Genomic DNA, 15,960 nt, shown 5'->3' with positions numbered 1-15,960 from the left:
ATTTCCCTCACAGGCAGGCGAGCGTGCAACATGCACCAAAGTGCACACAACCAGAAGTCCGCACCACACTCACACCCACCAGCCACGCGCGAACTCCCTCGCACAGGAAGGTTTCACAGGGGCAGGGTGTCTAGGGAATTCCCCTTCTAGAGCCTCTGTAGCCGTTTGGAGCCGAGCAGAAGGAGGAACCAGCGTACTTTCCTATTGGGAACCTGGGGACTGCCCGTGCATTAGATCCATCACACCGGGCCTGACAGAACAAACCGGAACCGGGTCTGCCGGGAGCCTGCTGCAGGTTCGCTCCCCACACCGGCTCTGAGGGGTCCCTTCAGCCCAGCGCTCCTGTTGAACTACTCTCAGGAGAAAGGGCCCTGATCCCATCGCTCCCCTTCCTGCACCGCTTCGTCGGCAGGGGATCGGGTTTCCCCTCCTCCCCCACCCCAACCTCCCACCTGCCTAAGTTCTTGACTTCTGAACTCAGCTGGGAACCTGCTGGCGCCAGCTCCATCAACCAAAGTCCTTGTGGTTAGGAAGAGCAGAAGCGTTCAGATGGAGGGGAGAGGAGATGATGACGGTTTCAAGAAGTTTTCCCCTCACAGGCTTAATTGCACTCCCGGAGCTGCTGGGGGATTTGCTGTGGGGCAGGGGGAGGGGGGCAATGGGCAGCCCCTGTCTGGCAAATAGAAGAGATAAGCCAAGAGAGGTGACACTCCTGCCAGTCACAGCTACACTTACCCCCCTCACACGGCTGTACCCAGAGGCAGTCGGGCGTTGTGGTGCAGGCGGGGAAGCGCGGACACCATCCAGGGGAGAGCGCGGCCTGTGGATTCGCTGGCTGCTTGCGAGCCCTTCCAAAGCTCCCGGTTTGGAAAAGAATGGGGCTTGTGTCTCTCAGTCCCCTTCCTGCCTTGGAAAACCTGGCCTTTCATGTCTCCGTGCCTCAGTTTCCTCATCTAGACACTATGGTTTGCTGTTTGTATTATCGCAGCTCCTAAGCACTCTAGTGTAAGGACCAGAACTGCCCTGTGCTAGGCGCTGTACGAACCCAGAGCAGTAATACTTCCCTACCTCATCGGGGGGAGGCTAGGCTGAAAGTCATTGCCGCCTGTGTATGGAAATACTCCCTTTGACCTCGGCGGGGGAGGGGATCAAGCCCTTAGACAGCCAGAGAGATCTGCAGAAGTGTCGGGAGAGTCTATGTTCTCATTTCCCATCGGAGCCAGATAGTCCAGCAGGCGGGACGCTGTCAATCCACGGGTTCCTTTGCCTCCATGACGGGCAGGACACGCCAGCACATCCAGACCCGGTCAGCTTCCTCTCCAGTGCAGATCTTCTACCGATCTGCTCCGGCCTTCATTTACACCTCTCTTAGCCCCCGTGAGCTCCATGGAGCCCTGGTCCACTGCACTCAGAGTTCTTCTAACCACAGTGCTAATCTTGGTGCTGGCTTTTTGATGTAGACGCCTATCCTCTGGGCACCAGAATGAGGTCCATCAGCCACTTCGCACTGGTCATCCGCCAGTTATCGGACCATAACACTTCTCAGCCACTCATCCTGCAAAGACCTTACTCATCCCGCTGGCTCTGATGGGAAGACTTGAGGGAATCATCAATACGGGAGTCTAGGAACCTTGGAACTCATCTATCTGTATTTGTGTTGTATACTGCTGCCCATCACCGTAGTATCTGGCTGTCTTCCAGGTAAACACAGCCAAGTCCCCAGTGGAATTTCTAGCTCTTCTCCCTTTTGGGGGTAAAAACTTTTTGCTTCAGGTAGGGGCTTTGTTTTCATTTTTCATTAATTTATTTATTTTAGGTGAATTTGTTCCCGATTTGGGGGGAGTTCTTTTGGGTAGGAGGGTGGGTTGTCAGTGTTGTGAGCATCATTCTTGTTCTGGAAAAGCCTTTTTTGGTGAGGAAGGTTTTGCGGGGTTTTAGAAAGATGGGCAGACTCTGGCTGGAAGACTGTTCCAGAGCCAAGCGCTACGATATAACCGCATTTGCTCCAACCCCTCAGACAGAGACAAACACCTACAAGATCTCTATCATGCATTCCTACAACTACAATACCCACCTGCTGAAGTGAAGAAACAGATTGACAGAGCCAGAAGAGTACCCAGAAGTCACCTACTACAGGACAGGCCCAACGAAGAAAAGAACAGAACGCCACTAGCCATCACCTTCAGCCCCCAACTAAAACCTCTCCAACGCATCATCAAGGATCTACAACCTATCCTGAAGGACGAGCCATCGCTCTCTCAGATCTTGGGAGACAGACCAGTCCTTGCTTACAGACAGTCCCCCAATCTGAAGCAAATACTCACCAGCAACCACACACCACACAACAGAACCACTAACCCAGGAACCTATCCTTGCAACAAAGCTCGTTGCCAACTCTGTCCACATATCTATTCAGGGGACACCATCATAGGGCCTAATCACATCAGCCACACTATCAGAGGCTCATTCACCTGGGCATCTACCAATGTGATATATGCCATCATGTGCCAGCAATGCCCCTCTGCCATGTACATTGGCCAAACTGGACAGTCTCTACGTAAAAGAATGAATGGACACAAATCAGACGTCAAGAATTATAACATTCAAAAACCAGTCGGAGAACACTTCAATCTCTCTGGTCACTCGATCACAGACCTAAGAGTGGCTATCCTTCATCAAAAAAGCTTCAAAAACAGACTCCAACGAGAGACTGCTGAATTGGAATTAATTTGCAAACTGGATACAATTAACTTAGGCTTGAATAGAGACTGGGAATGGATGAGTCATTACACAAAGTAAAACTATTTCCCCATGGTATTTCTCCCCCCCCACCCCACCCCCCACTGTTCCTCTGATATTCTTGTTAACTGCTGGAATTAGCCTACCTTGCTTGTCACCATGAAAGGTTTTCCTCCTTCCCCCCCCCCCCCCCCCCCCGCTGCTGGTGATGGCTTATCTTAAGTGATCACTCTCCTTACAGTGTGTATGATAAACCCATTGTTTCATGTTCTCTGTGTGTGTGTATATAAATCTCTCCTCTGTTTTTTCCACCAAATGCATCCGATGAAGTGAGCTGTAGCTCACGAAAGCTTATGCTCTAATAAATTTGTTAGTCTCTAAGGTGCCACAAGTACTCCTTTTCTTTTTGCGAATACAGACTAACACGGCTGCTACTCTGAAACCTGTTCCAGAGCTGGATCTCCTCAATGGAGAATGCTTCATCCTGGACTTCAAGAGCTGCCTTGTCCTACAGAAGTGCAACTGTCGTGATAGTTCAGAGATCTAAGGTAGCCTTGGAATTAATCTTTATGCAAAATCTGAAGGCAACAATTACAACATTTTTAACACTACTCTAGATAGACTCCCGTCTCCCCACCCCACAAAAAAACCTCAGTCCAGGGCCAAGACTTAGTTGAAACCCAGAGAAGAATGGACCTATGCTCTGAAAACTGGGTTTTATAATAGAAACGGTGGGCATTAATAGTGCCACTATTAAGTCGTTGTATGCAATAGTGTTTTAGCCATGTGGGTCCCAGGGTATTTGTATTGAGCTGTGACACTCTGAGTACCTTTCCCAGCCCCAAAGAAGAGCTCTGTGGAGCTCAAAAGCTTGATTCTTTCACCAACAGAGGTTAGTCCAATAAAACATATTCTCTCACCCACCTTGTCTCATTATTAAGTCATTCCCACAAATGGTCTTGGAAAGATCTTAGCTGCATGGTGTGACATTCTGCAACAATCACATTTGTTTCCACTCTTTATAGGAATTTTTATCAGTTCCTAGTCCACTTCCATCTCTTCCTTTTTGGTTTGTGACTCCATCACCACTTGTAGCAGGACACTAAACCCTGAGGAAGAACTGCGCTGGCATGGACATGATCAGTTTGATTTGCCTTTGATCTATAGGTTCTTTATTTTTAGCAGAGGGCAATGAGGACAGACCAGGAAATCCACTGATGAATCAGTAGATCCAACATGCAGCTACAGTACATGCCTATATTTGCGTAGAAGGGCCCATCCATTCTCACCTTAGGAAGCCCTGCCCCATATGAGGCCTATTTAATGAGCCTTTACACTTTCTGATAACTGCACTGAGTGGTAATCAAAGCTTGTCCCTTCAACAGCTTTCTCTTATAAGGAGAATTGGATGTTTCTGAGATTGGGAATCGCACAAAGAGCTTTCACCTATAGATCACTGGTTCCAGTCTAGGCTGGAATGGTGGGGAACACAAGGACTTTCATGGAGATTAAGGCCAGAAGAGAATGTTAGATCATCTAGTCTGACCTTCTGTAGACCACAGGTCATGAACATCACCTAGCTACCCCTGTACTGAGCCCAAGGACTTGAGTTAGACTCAAGCATTTCAGTTCTCAGGACACTAATCTGTGAGCCACAGGAAAACCTGAGATGCTACCAGTGGCTGAGGCTCCACCAGATGCTCAGATGATCCCAGCATTTGAACCGGGCCCGAGCTGCAGAGGAAACTGAAAATATCCCAAGGTTCCAAGCCTGGGGAACAATTCCTTCCTGACCCCCAAATTGGGGTGATTGGAATGGCCCGTAGCATGGGAGCAAGGCATGCCAGGCAGGCATCTAGAAAGAAGATCCTCTGGACCATCTCAAGAGCACCAGTCCACCCTGCCCTGTGTCCCATCTCCAGCTGTGGCCAGGCTCTGATGCACCTGGGGAAGGCAACCCCCTCCCACTCCCCACCCCACTCCACACACAGAATACACTTGGCCAATATCTGGAGGTCCGGGGGAATCCTTTTTGATCCCAGCAGGCAACGAACTGAAGCCCTAGAGCATGAGGAATTTGATTATAGTCATGTCTTAAATACTTAGCTGCAAATGTTCTGAGCGTGTTGAGGGCAATGCAAGGGCTATTCACTTGACTGTGTGAAATGAGTTTGATGGTCTCTGTCCAGCTCCCAGGGGAATAATGTCCACGTCACAAAACCTGCTGCCAAACTGGCACTAATTTAATTGCTAGTCTCAGCAGAGAAATCCTGAGAGGTGGTTTCTCAACTTTTCACTGCCACTAGCCATCCTGATTGGTTCTGTGGATACACAACTGATCATTTTCTTGTGGACTAATGTGGAATGTGCAACATTACATCCAAGCTGCTCCCCAGAGTGAGAAAACGTCAGCTCTTTGTGCCTGTAGCCCTGGCAAAAAAAAGGAAACAGTGTAGATACAATATAAGAACATCAGAACAGCCATAGTGGGTCAGACCAATGGTCCATCTAGCCCAGGATCCTGTCTTCCGACAATGGCTGGTGCCAGGGCAATTTACTGAGTGACCCATCCCCTGTTGTCCAGTCCCAGCTTCTAGCAGTCAGAGGTTTCAGGATACCCAGAGCATGGAGTTGAGCCTTTACAAAATATTCAGAATTTTAATGGCACACAATTCTCAGAAAGGTCAGGTGGATGGGGGAGGAATAATGGAAAATATGTTAAATTCTCAGAAGTTTATCCAAACTTTTTGGGGGAGGATGTGGGAGTGGGGAGCTGGAAATCTCATCAGAAGAGGTTTTTCTCTGTAGTTCTCTCTTGCTTTGTGTGGACGGGAAACATCACAGAAGCAGTCTTTCACTAGCTAGTCCAGTTATTCTATTGCCCTGAAAGTAGAAAGTGCAGATTGGGGGTGGGGTTGGGGGGGCGGGGGGAGAGGAGAGGAGAAGAGAAGAGAAGAGAAATATTCCGACAGATTTTTTCCCTCAAGCACAACTGCCTTGTGCTATCCTAAGAGAACCAGAACATGAAACCAACCAGGCTCCCTTCACAGATCCCAAATTATGTCCAGAAAGTGCATAAACAATATTAAGGAAACAACTGGCTTAGGCTTTAAAAAAACAATCTAAGCCATTTAGGAGATTAAACTTTGCTTTCAAAAGTGATTTAGGCCCTCAGGAGCCTAAGTCTCATTGAAAGTCAATGGAACTTTTAAGTGCCTTTGAAATGTTGACCTTAGAGCTTTACAACTCTGTTCATCTCAATGAGTTACCGTTAGTAACACAAATAAGGAATTTCGATGAGGCTCGTCTTAATCTTAGAAAACAGGCGTGGATCCCCTTAACAGAAGCTTGACTAAGAAACTTCTTTTTCCTTCAGACCTTTGCAAACCAAATGTAATTATTTGCTGTTTTGCTCACCACGAAGACAAGTCAATCATTTCCAGAGAGCCTTTAATTTGACACACAGAATGAGCATGTTCATGGCATTTTGCAAATGTGTGAAGTTAGCCAATATGACACCAAGTTTCCCTCAACGACCTAGCGATTTGTTGTCCCTGGATGCAATTTCTGCGAAATCCGAACTCAGGATGTAGTAGCTCATTTCAGCCTCCGATTTGCCCGCTACAATATTTGGAACAATTTACATTTAAATGTCACTGAGACGCGCGATTGTGGCGCATACTCATGTGAGTTCTGATTTTTCAAGGCTAGTTGCGTCACCACTTCAAGCAGCTATTTTCTTTCCAAAAAAATCCCCAGTTGGAAGACTTGGGAGAGGTGACCACGGAGGAACAAAAATTCATCCATCAGCTGGTGCCACAACTTAACCTCAGCTCCTGCATTCAAGAAAAAACAGGTTGTGATGGAAAAAATAGGCATGTCGCTCACCAATAAGATTTGGACCCTTTTTTTTTTTTTTCAATTTTGCTACTCCCCAGGCTGGTAACCTAGATCCCTGGACTTTAGCAGGTGTGGAAGGGAACAGATCCAAACAATGCAAAGTTTGATTCTTTCCCACACGTTCAGAGACAGTCTCTCTAGAGCCAACAGCCGCAACTCTCCAGTTGCAGAATTACACTGATTTGCTACATATCAACCGAGGATTTTAATTCCTTGCTGCGCCACTCAGCTCTCACACTTAGATCCTGCGAAGACTTCAGCACAGGCTTCACTATGCACTGCGGAATAGTCTCATTGAAGTCGTTTAATGTTTGTTTAAAACAAACAGAAGGAAGTATTTCTTCACACAAGGCACAGTCAACCTGTGGAACTCCTTGCCAGAGGATGCTGTGAAGGCCAAGATTATAACAGGGTTTAAAAAAAGAACTAGATAAATTCATGGAGGATAGGTCCATCAATGGCTATTAGCCAGCAATGGTGTCCCCAGCCTCTGTGTGCCAGAAGCTGGGAGGGAACGACAGGGGATGGGTCACTGGATGATTCCCTGTTCTGTTCATTCCCTCTGGGGCACCTGGCACTGGCCACTGTCAGAGGGAGGAGACTGGGCTAGATGGACCCAGTCTGGCCGTTCTTAGGTAAAGACTATGTGGGTTTGTCTGGATTGGTATCAAAAGTCCCTTTCCCACTGAGATAAGCTGAAAGCAGAACTCAAACTGTTAGATAATTTAGAGTTGTTTGTTATATCCAACCCCGAGGGTGTGTTTTTTTAATGACCGGTCGTTCATTTAATTAATGGGGCCTCCATTAAAGATTCCCGTTGACTTCCACTCTCTCCCAGTCCTTTGAAAGACTTCGGGTGTGGTGGGGTTGTCTGTGTAAGGACTGCAGGGAGGAGCAACATATAGTAGCTCAGAGAATACACTACTACAAAGTGCAGTTTACACCCGGCCCAAGAAAGGAGTCAAATTCAATCAGCATCAGGCGCTGAACCAGCCCATCCCGGTTTCCGGGAAGAACCCCTCTTTAGAAATCCAAGTTAGCACGAGTCTTTGCAGCGGAGGGGCGCAGAGAGCCCTCTATGGGGAGGGATAAGGGGGGCAGCGCCTGTGCGCGCGCATGGGAGTACGCAACAAGCCAAGTCCTGCCCGGGATTGTACGGATCGGTCCTTGGCTCTCTCACACACCGAGGGCAAATTTATAGAAAAGCCCCCCGCGCCAACTACAGGTTTTGTTTAGCCCCCTTTGCACCAAAGAGAGAGAGATCAGATTTAAATATCTGGAGAGACACAAACTGATTGTGGAGAATTCCAAATGCCAATGGTTGAAAATAGCATAGAAAGAGAGTGTCGTGGTCCCAGGGTATTAGAGAGGAAAGAGATCCAGAGGCATATAGATGCAGCTAGGGGAGAAAGGTGCACTTAGCACATAGAAAGCAAACTTTGGGGGTGATGGCTCTTAAAGCCCCGTTCCACCGTCTTTGCAAAGCAATAAGCTAAGAATGGAAGTTGGAGCCGTTTCCATCCAGCTCCTTCATTTTTCTTGCCATGCGTTTGGGCTGCCGGGGTGGGGGGGGGGGAGTTTGCTTGCGAATCAAGGTGTGTCGAGCTTATGTAATGTACAGGAGAGGGCTACAGAGAAAGAAGCGGGGGGCATATTAGCAAAGACGTTCCCCCCTGTGGGGCTTGCAAAAAGGAGCTGGAGACACATCCTTTAAAGCATGCATTTTATTTAAAAACAAGCCGCCCACTCTCATTTGCAGCACTGGTGTCTATAGGAAAAAATGATCGAAGAATGGCTGCAGTATTTGGTGGGGCGGCTGTTGTTACTTGTAGAGGAACCGTTGTAATTTTCACCATTACAATCGTTACTGGTTTTTGTGGTTGTGGTGCAATCGCTTCTGTTGCTGTTCCCATTGTTCGTGTGACCGTCACAATGGTTCCTGTTCCCCATTATTATCAAGGTTGTTGGTTTTTTTTTTTTTTTACACCTGTGACCATTGTTGCAATGATTGCTGGCTACAGTCATTGCTATTGTGTTATTCTGGGAGTGATCATCATTGCTACAACAACGATTCCTGTTGCTATTTTAATGCTATCGGCCTTGTTCTTAGTTACCCACCATGTGCGCGGTGCTGTACAGTGTTGCTAACGAGCTATTTTTCTTGAAATGTATCCTCCAGGGAAGTCAGAGTCAGAACAACCCTTTTCCTTGTTCATTTCTTTCCACTTCCTCAGTGCCTGTGCTGTGATCCCCATGTCAGTCAAGGCTGGTACTAGATTCATCCCTTCTAAAGCCACAAGGAATAATTGGCTAGGGCTATAACAGGGTTTAAAAGAGAACTGGATACATTCATGGAGGCTAAATCCATTAATGGCTATCAGCCAGGATGGGTAAGGAATGGTGTCCCTGGCCTCTGTTTGTCAGAGGGTGGAGCTGGATGGCAGGAGAGAGATCACTTGATCATTACCTGTTAGCTTCACTCCTCCTGGGGCACCTGGCACTGGCCACTGTCGGCAGACAGGACACTGGGCCTTTGGTCTGACCCAGTCTGGTGGTTCTTATAATCTCATGTTCATTGTGATCATCTAGTGCAGAGGTTCTCCCAACACATTTTTTGGTGCGCTCTGAGTGCGGCCACCCACTCCGGCCACTCTGACAATTTTTCCTAAAATATTTAATTAACTTTAGAAAAAACAAAGAACCGTGCACCTAGACATGTCCAAATCAATGTCATTTATTTATGTAGGTGTTTTTTCCACCCCAGACTCAATCATAAAAACAACGTGCAGTTATCTCTGTTTTTTATTGGACCTAATCAGAATAGAAACACAAATAAGGTGCTTTGCACATTCTTGTCTCTTTTTGTTGTTTCTGGTTGCTTTAAAAAAGAAAGAAAGACTTGCTAGCTAGTAAGTCCGCTGCTGCCGAAAGTGAAATGTGCATGTTTGTGAATATCGCTTTTCACAGCCTCCCAGCTCGCCAGCAAGTCTGCTGTGGAAAGTGATATTAACAAACATGCACATATCCGTTTCCACAGCAGATTTACTCAGCCCTGGCAAACCGGGGGGACAAATTAAGCCCTGGATCGGGAGGTGGGTAGGGAGACAGTAGGGGCCGCGGTGGGTGAGCCGATGACCGGGGTCCAGGGCCAGAACCCAAAGACCCGTGACCGGATCCTGCCCCCGCCACCCCAGGGCTAAGGCCAGAAGCCCGCACCCCACTGCCCCCAGGAAGGTGGGGAACCCACGGGCTGCCGGCTCCTCTGGCGTTTGTGGCTCCAGAGGGGGGCAAGGCCCAACCCTTGCTGGTGGCCCTGGGGGAATCTCTCCACTTCTTTGCCCCTCCCGCCACTGCCCGGGAGGCTGCCCTGGCCGCAAGTAGAGTCCGTGGTGGCCACAGTGGCCGCATCTGAGACACTCCTAAGGCCAGAAAACTTGCCCAAAATAATCCCTAGACCAGATCCGTTAGAAAGAGCGAGGGGAGAGTGCATGAAAAGGCAGGGCGATGGGGGGAGACTAGAGCTGGTTAGTAAATAATCGCTGACACATGGATTGTGGAGAATTCCAACTTTCAATATACCTGTGGTTTAAAATACCATAGAAAGAGACCGCGTGGTTGTAGCCCTGTTGGTCCCAGGGTATTAGAGAGAGGAAAGATGCTCTGTGTAAACGTGAAAGCTTGTCTCTTTCACTAACTGAAGTTGGTCCAATGAAAGATATTACCGCACTCCCCTGGTCTCTCGAATAGAAGGAGACAGTTTTACGGGGGGCGGGGAGGAAGGCTGTTTTCTTGCAGCCCCAACATAAAAACAAACCAAACACGCACAGCTTCAGCCCCACCACCAAAGCTTGGCAGACAGGATCGTTACTCGAGTCCTGCGGAGATACTTTACCTGCCAGGTAAACAGCTCATAAGCAAAGCCAACCTCGCAGGCATCCTGGACCACAAATAGCATGTGCCCCTTGCAGCATAGATCTGCAAGGGAACCCAAAGGAGAGTGGAAAGCTTGCCTGCTTCATTCCTGTTTATAAAGAAAGTTTAATCCGGAGATTTGGGGGGTGGGAGCGGAGTGCAAGGATTTGCGTCCCATCCCATGCAAATTTTGCTGCATTGCTAATCTAAAAAGCTTTGAAGGGAAAACTTGAGGGTTTCGGGGGGAGGGGGTGTACAGTACAATTCCTTTCAATAGGATCTGCAACACAGAGGCGCTGGTAGTCGAGGAAGCATTTACTCGGACAAATTCCGAGCAACCAGATGCAATTCAATGAAGACAGGAAGGTATTCCACCCTGAGCCCCCATGCTTGTCTGCTAAAAATGTTACCACAATTCAACACTGCAGCAGAGACGGGGGTGTTGTTCCCCAGGTGATATAGACACTATCAGGTGGATTGTTGCAGCTCACAGTGGGGCCATCCGAGATCCTGCATTCTGTCTTCTTACCCTGCATGGGAAAGGTTTTCTCTAGTCGCAGCGCCGGTTCTTGGGCCAGATGCAGGAATCACTGGGTGAAATTCCCTGCTCTGTGCTAGGCAGGAGAGCTCACACTAGACTCTCATAACAGTGAGATCCCGGCCTTATTGAAATCAATGGTTGTTCTTTGGTTAGCTTCAGTGGAGCCGGGATGTCACCCCATCAGTGTAGGATGGATACATTTGTTATACTGCATGTACCTCCATTCTCTCCTCTGTTCCTCCAATTCTGCCTTGCTTCCTCGCTTGGGCCACTATTCTCCTTCCCTCTTTTTTGGCATGTTTTCTCCTTCGCACCGCCTATATTACTGCATAACTCTCTCAAACCCAGCTGCAGCGTTTGTCTGTTACCCTTCGATTTTGTTTCTCTTTCTTCCCAGCAGAAAATTCTGCACCGCCCGTGAAAGATCAGTGGGAAAATGAAGCCAAGAATGGGTACGGTTGTGCCATCCGAGGAAGCAACACCAGCCGGTGTGAAAACTTTTTCAACTACCGAGGAGCGCAGCCAAAGAGGTAAGGGGCGGGGGAGGGGGGAAGAATTCTTTAAAGAGCAGATTTTCTGCTAAACATCGATTTGAAAGCCAGGCAGCACTTTCTGCACATTAAAAGCAATTAACACCATTTGGGGAATTTTTAATTGCTCTATAAAGCACGCTATAAATAATTATTCCCAGCTCTGTTCATCCCTAGAAAACGCCCTGACAGTTGTAATTTATGGCACTTGAAGCGTGGCTCTTTTTATTCAGCATATCTCCTTATTACAATAATGGCTTAGCACTCGGGTGCACTTAATGAGTATAAAGTGCCCAGCGCAGGGGGTGGGGAGGTTTTGCAAGATTTTACAAACTTGCCCGAACAATATTCCCCCCTCCTTTATGGTTACAAATTAGTGAACTGCTCTGGATTAATATAGAGGGAGAGAGCCATCCAGATTTTGTGGTGGTGGAAGATGAATAGATGGGGGGGGGGATGGGAAATATTGTCCATATGAAAAATAGACTGTCACCTGGAAAACCTTGTGTTAATTATCTTGGGGGGAAATTAATTTTAAGGCAGCCCAAGGATTCTTGTCGGATTATGGCCCCACCCTGCATCACTGAATTCAGTGGGAGTTTAGCTTTTGATTTAAACGGAGCAGGACTTAAAGCTGGTGGAAGGATAACCATTAATTATTAATTATTATTGTTTAGCAATACCAAGAGGCCACAATCAAGCATACCCCACTCCCCCCACCTTGTGCTAGTTGCTATACTTGTAGACAGTCTCTAGCCAGAACAGTTTACAGTCTAAATAGACAAGACAGACAACAGATAGAAGAAAAGAAGGATTATGAGCCCCATTGTATAGAGGGGGAAACTGAGGCCCGGGGAAATATAGTGACTAGCCCCAGGTCCCACGGGGAACGTGTGGCAGAGACAGGATCTGAACTCCCCAGTTCAGTGCCTTAGTCAAAAGCCAAACTTCCTCCCAAGAGGAATCAAATCAAGGGACCCTGTATTCAGCTTTCCCCCAGGCAAACACCCAATGACTTGGCTAGGAATTTAGTCCAAGTAAGGAATGCTGAATTTGGCTGTATCATTATAATGTGACACATACATCCCTCATCTCCGTTCTTGGAGTTGCAATTACTTGTGAGCGTGTTTCCCCTCCCCAGGCTTGTTGCATACCATGGAAAATATGTATAAAAATTGAAATCAATATTTTAAACCACGGGGCCCTACAGGTGAAACTGCAGTACCAAATAAACAGCATCAGTGAGGAATAGTATATCCGGTTCCCCGCCCTCCCATTACTAGGGTCCCAGGTAATATCAGAGCTCACCCTCCCGCGTCCGCAGATTTGTTAATCCTGTAAATGATCCACATCACGTTTGCAAACCTAATTCCTGCAAAAGACAAAAAAAAAATAAATAAAATAAAATAAACCGCCAGGAATAACAACTCATAGTTTCAGAGTAGCAGCCGTGTTAGTCGGTATTCACAAAAAGAAAAGGAGTACTGAATGCATCCGATGAAGTGAGCTGTAGCTCACGAAAGTTTATGCTCAAATAAATTTGTTAATCTCTAAGGTGCCACAAGTACTCCTTTTCTTTTAACTCATAGTTTGTACGTAGCCCCTTTCATCTCTAGGTCACCACAGTTATTACCAACTCAGATCGGTAGAGTGAGCATCATTTTACAGATGGGGAAACTGAGGCACAGATAAAGGACATCACAAAGCGTGCGCTCTAGGAAAAGAACCCAGGAGTCCTGACTCCCTAATCCCGTGCCCTCTCCATGGACCAGCCTGTGCACGAAACTTAGAGCAACAATTTTTCGAGATCCTCTGTCTTTTTAAAACCAACCTTCCCCTTGTTAAAATGGACATTTCTTATTGTGGCAAGATTCGGAGTTTGCTTCCCGGCTTGGGACCTTGATTCCCAAAGCCTGGATCCATCCCTTCCGGTGAGCACAGAACCGAATCGGTCCCTGACTTCCAGGAACAAGTTCACCCAGGCCTGGGTGTGCAGTTTGTGGAACTGCCCCATGCAACAGTGATGGCCACACGCCTGAACGAGTCTGTTGCGGGTGTGACCCGGGCTGGTGGGAAATCCCACAGCCTTTTGCCAGCTTGAAAGAAGGTGTAGAATTGATTGCAAGAGATTATTCGCAGGACCCCTCTTTTCATTCAGAGAGGAAGGAAGGTTTGGGAGATTAAGACCCAGGACTGTGGCTCAGGGTTCCTTGGTTCTTGCCCTAACTTTACTCTGCCACATGCCCTGGGATAAGTCACTTGGGCCCAGTTCCTCCGAGGTCTTGGCTGAAATCAATGGAAGTTAAGAGCCTTTGAGGCTCTAAAGCCTGCTCCTGCTCCATTGAAGTTCCGGGGAATTTTGCTCTTTATTAGGTCTGGACAGCGCCTAGCACACGGGAGATCTGTCTGGGGGCTCTAGAAATACAGATAAACAAGGAGGGAACGATTCCCCCGTCTGAATCAAGGGAACAGACCTCAGCAAACAGCTGCATTCCCCGTGCACAGGGACCTCAGTGGCGGTACCACCTCTCCTAGAAAGGGGCGGGTGTTTATAAACCCAGGCTGGTATAAGGGGTCAGGGGGCAAACATCAAAGCCCCAGCCAGGGCTGGGTGCGCTGTCGATCGCGCTCATAAATATGTATAGCCCCTCCTCTCTCCAAAGAGCATCTGCCCACGAAGTTATTGTCTTCTGGCAAAGCGGTGACAAATAAGCAACTCCGTCTAATTTAATTAACCCCGCTCCCAATGCCCACCCTGCCCAGCACCCGCCAGTCTCCATTAATGAACAATAAGTCTGCCTGCCACTCCTTACGGCAACATGCCCCAGGCGAGCCTGGCTCCCCCCACGCCTTTCCCTGGAACAAATTACATTTGTCCCATCAGCTCCAAGCCATGTTAGGAGCCGGGGAAGCCCAAATGCACAGCGGCGGGGCGATGAATGGACGCAGCGAGGGGAGGGCCACAGAAAGAGAAGCGCAAACCCGGTTCTCTCAGCTGTTCGGGTACATCAGGTGCTGGCTTTTCTTTGCCTTTTCCCCTCCACTTTCACGCCGTTTCAAAGGAACAGAGATTGATGACTTTCCTCCTGTTATTAAATTACCACTCCCCACCCCTCCCTTCCCGGTCTGGTTCGGGGCTTTGCTGTCTCTTTGTCCAAATGTAGGTTAGAGAGTGTGTGTGTGTGTGTGTGTGTGTGTGAGAGAGAGAGAGAGAGAGAGAGAGAGATTAGTGGGAGGCAGGACTCCTGGGTTCTTGGAAGAGGAGGCGGTAGTGGGTTAATTGGAGATCAGGACTCCTGGATTCTGTCACAGACCCGCAGGTCACTTCATTTCCCCATGGCTCTCTATTCCTCATCTGTCAAACTAGGATAATATAATCCATCCTTTCTCCCCACCCTTTAGATAGATTAATAAAACTGGGACTTTCCAGTATGTAAAAGGGAGGACTAAAGGGGAAATATGATTGAGGTCTATAAAATCATGACGGGTGTGGAGAAAGGAACTAAGGAACTGCTATTTACTGCTTCCCATAAACACAAGAACTAGGGGTCACCCAATAACATTAATAGGCAGCAGGTTTAAAACAAACACAAGGAAGTATTCCTTCACACAAGCCACAGTCAGTCTGTGGAACTCCTTGCCAGAGGATGTCGTGAAGGCCAAGACTATAACAGGGTTCAAAAAAGAACTCAATAAATTCATGGAGGATAGGTCCATCAATTAGCCAGGCTGAGCAGGGATGGTGTCCCAAGCCTCTGTTTGCCAGAAGCTGGGAATGGGCGATGGGATGGATCACTTGATGATTCCCTGTTCTGTTCATTCCCTCTGGGGCAACCGGCATTGGCCACTGTCGGCAGACAGGACACTGGGCTGGAGGAACCTTTGGTCTGACCCAATCTGGCCGCTCTTATGTCTGTCCTCTATTTTGATTACTTTTTTCGGGACAGGCACTTACCCTTATTAGGTGTTTATAGAGCACCCAGCACAAGGGGGGCTTGATCCTGCTGGGGCGTGGGGCTCTGGGTGCTACTGTAATTCAAATCAGAAATAATAACAGTGAGCATGGGAGGGCGTTCTGTGCCTCAGTTTCCCCATATGTCAGTCCGGTACCATGCCTTCCAGGGGTGTCCCGAGGAGGCTAAATCCATGAATGGTGGCGATCTCCCAGTGGAAAGCAACTTGGAAGCAGAAAATACAATTTTAAATGAATCCCCCTTGCCAACACTATTCGGCCCACCTCCCCGGTAAACCTTTCTTCCAAGCTCCAGGCCAGAGACAGGCCCCCGGACCCGCTGGCCCATTGATCTGCGATGGACATGGCTATATTGCTAACCGTTC

General features: G+C 48.1%; 1 long non-coding RNA gene across 1 annotated transcript in view; it reads left to right on the top strand.

Annotated features, from left to right (window-relative positions):
• The window catches only part of LOC122461067, a 24,674-nt gene extending 8,714 nt beyond the window's left edge, over positions 1 to 15,960 (top strand). Inside the window, exons 2-3 of the long non-coding RNA XR_006282769.1 lie at positions 11,493 to 11,622; positions 15,745 to 15,960. This is a non-coding gene — a long non-coding RNA (uncharacterized LOC122461067). The remainder of the gene's footprint in view (positions 1 to 11,492; positions 11,623 to 15,744) is intronic.

Source organism: Dermochelys coriacea, chromosome 7, assembly GCF_009764565.3.
Source record: "Dermochelys coriacea isolate rDerCor1 chromosome 7, rDerCor1.pri.v4, whole genome shotgun sequence".
Taxonomy (NCBI): domain Eukaryota; kingdom Metazoa; phylum Chordata; order Testudines; family Dermochelyidae; genus Dermochelys; species Dermochelys coriacea.
The sequence above is the reverse complement of the archived record's forward strand: the minus strand, read 5'-3'. Positions and strand labels throughout refer to the sequence as shown.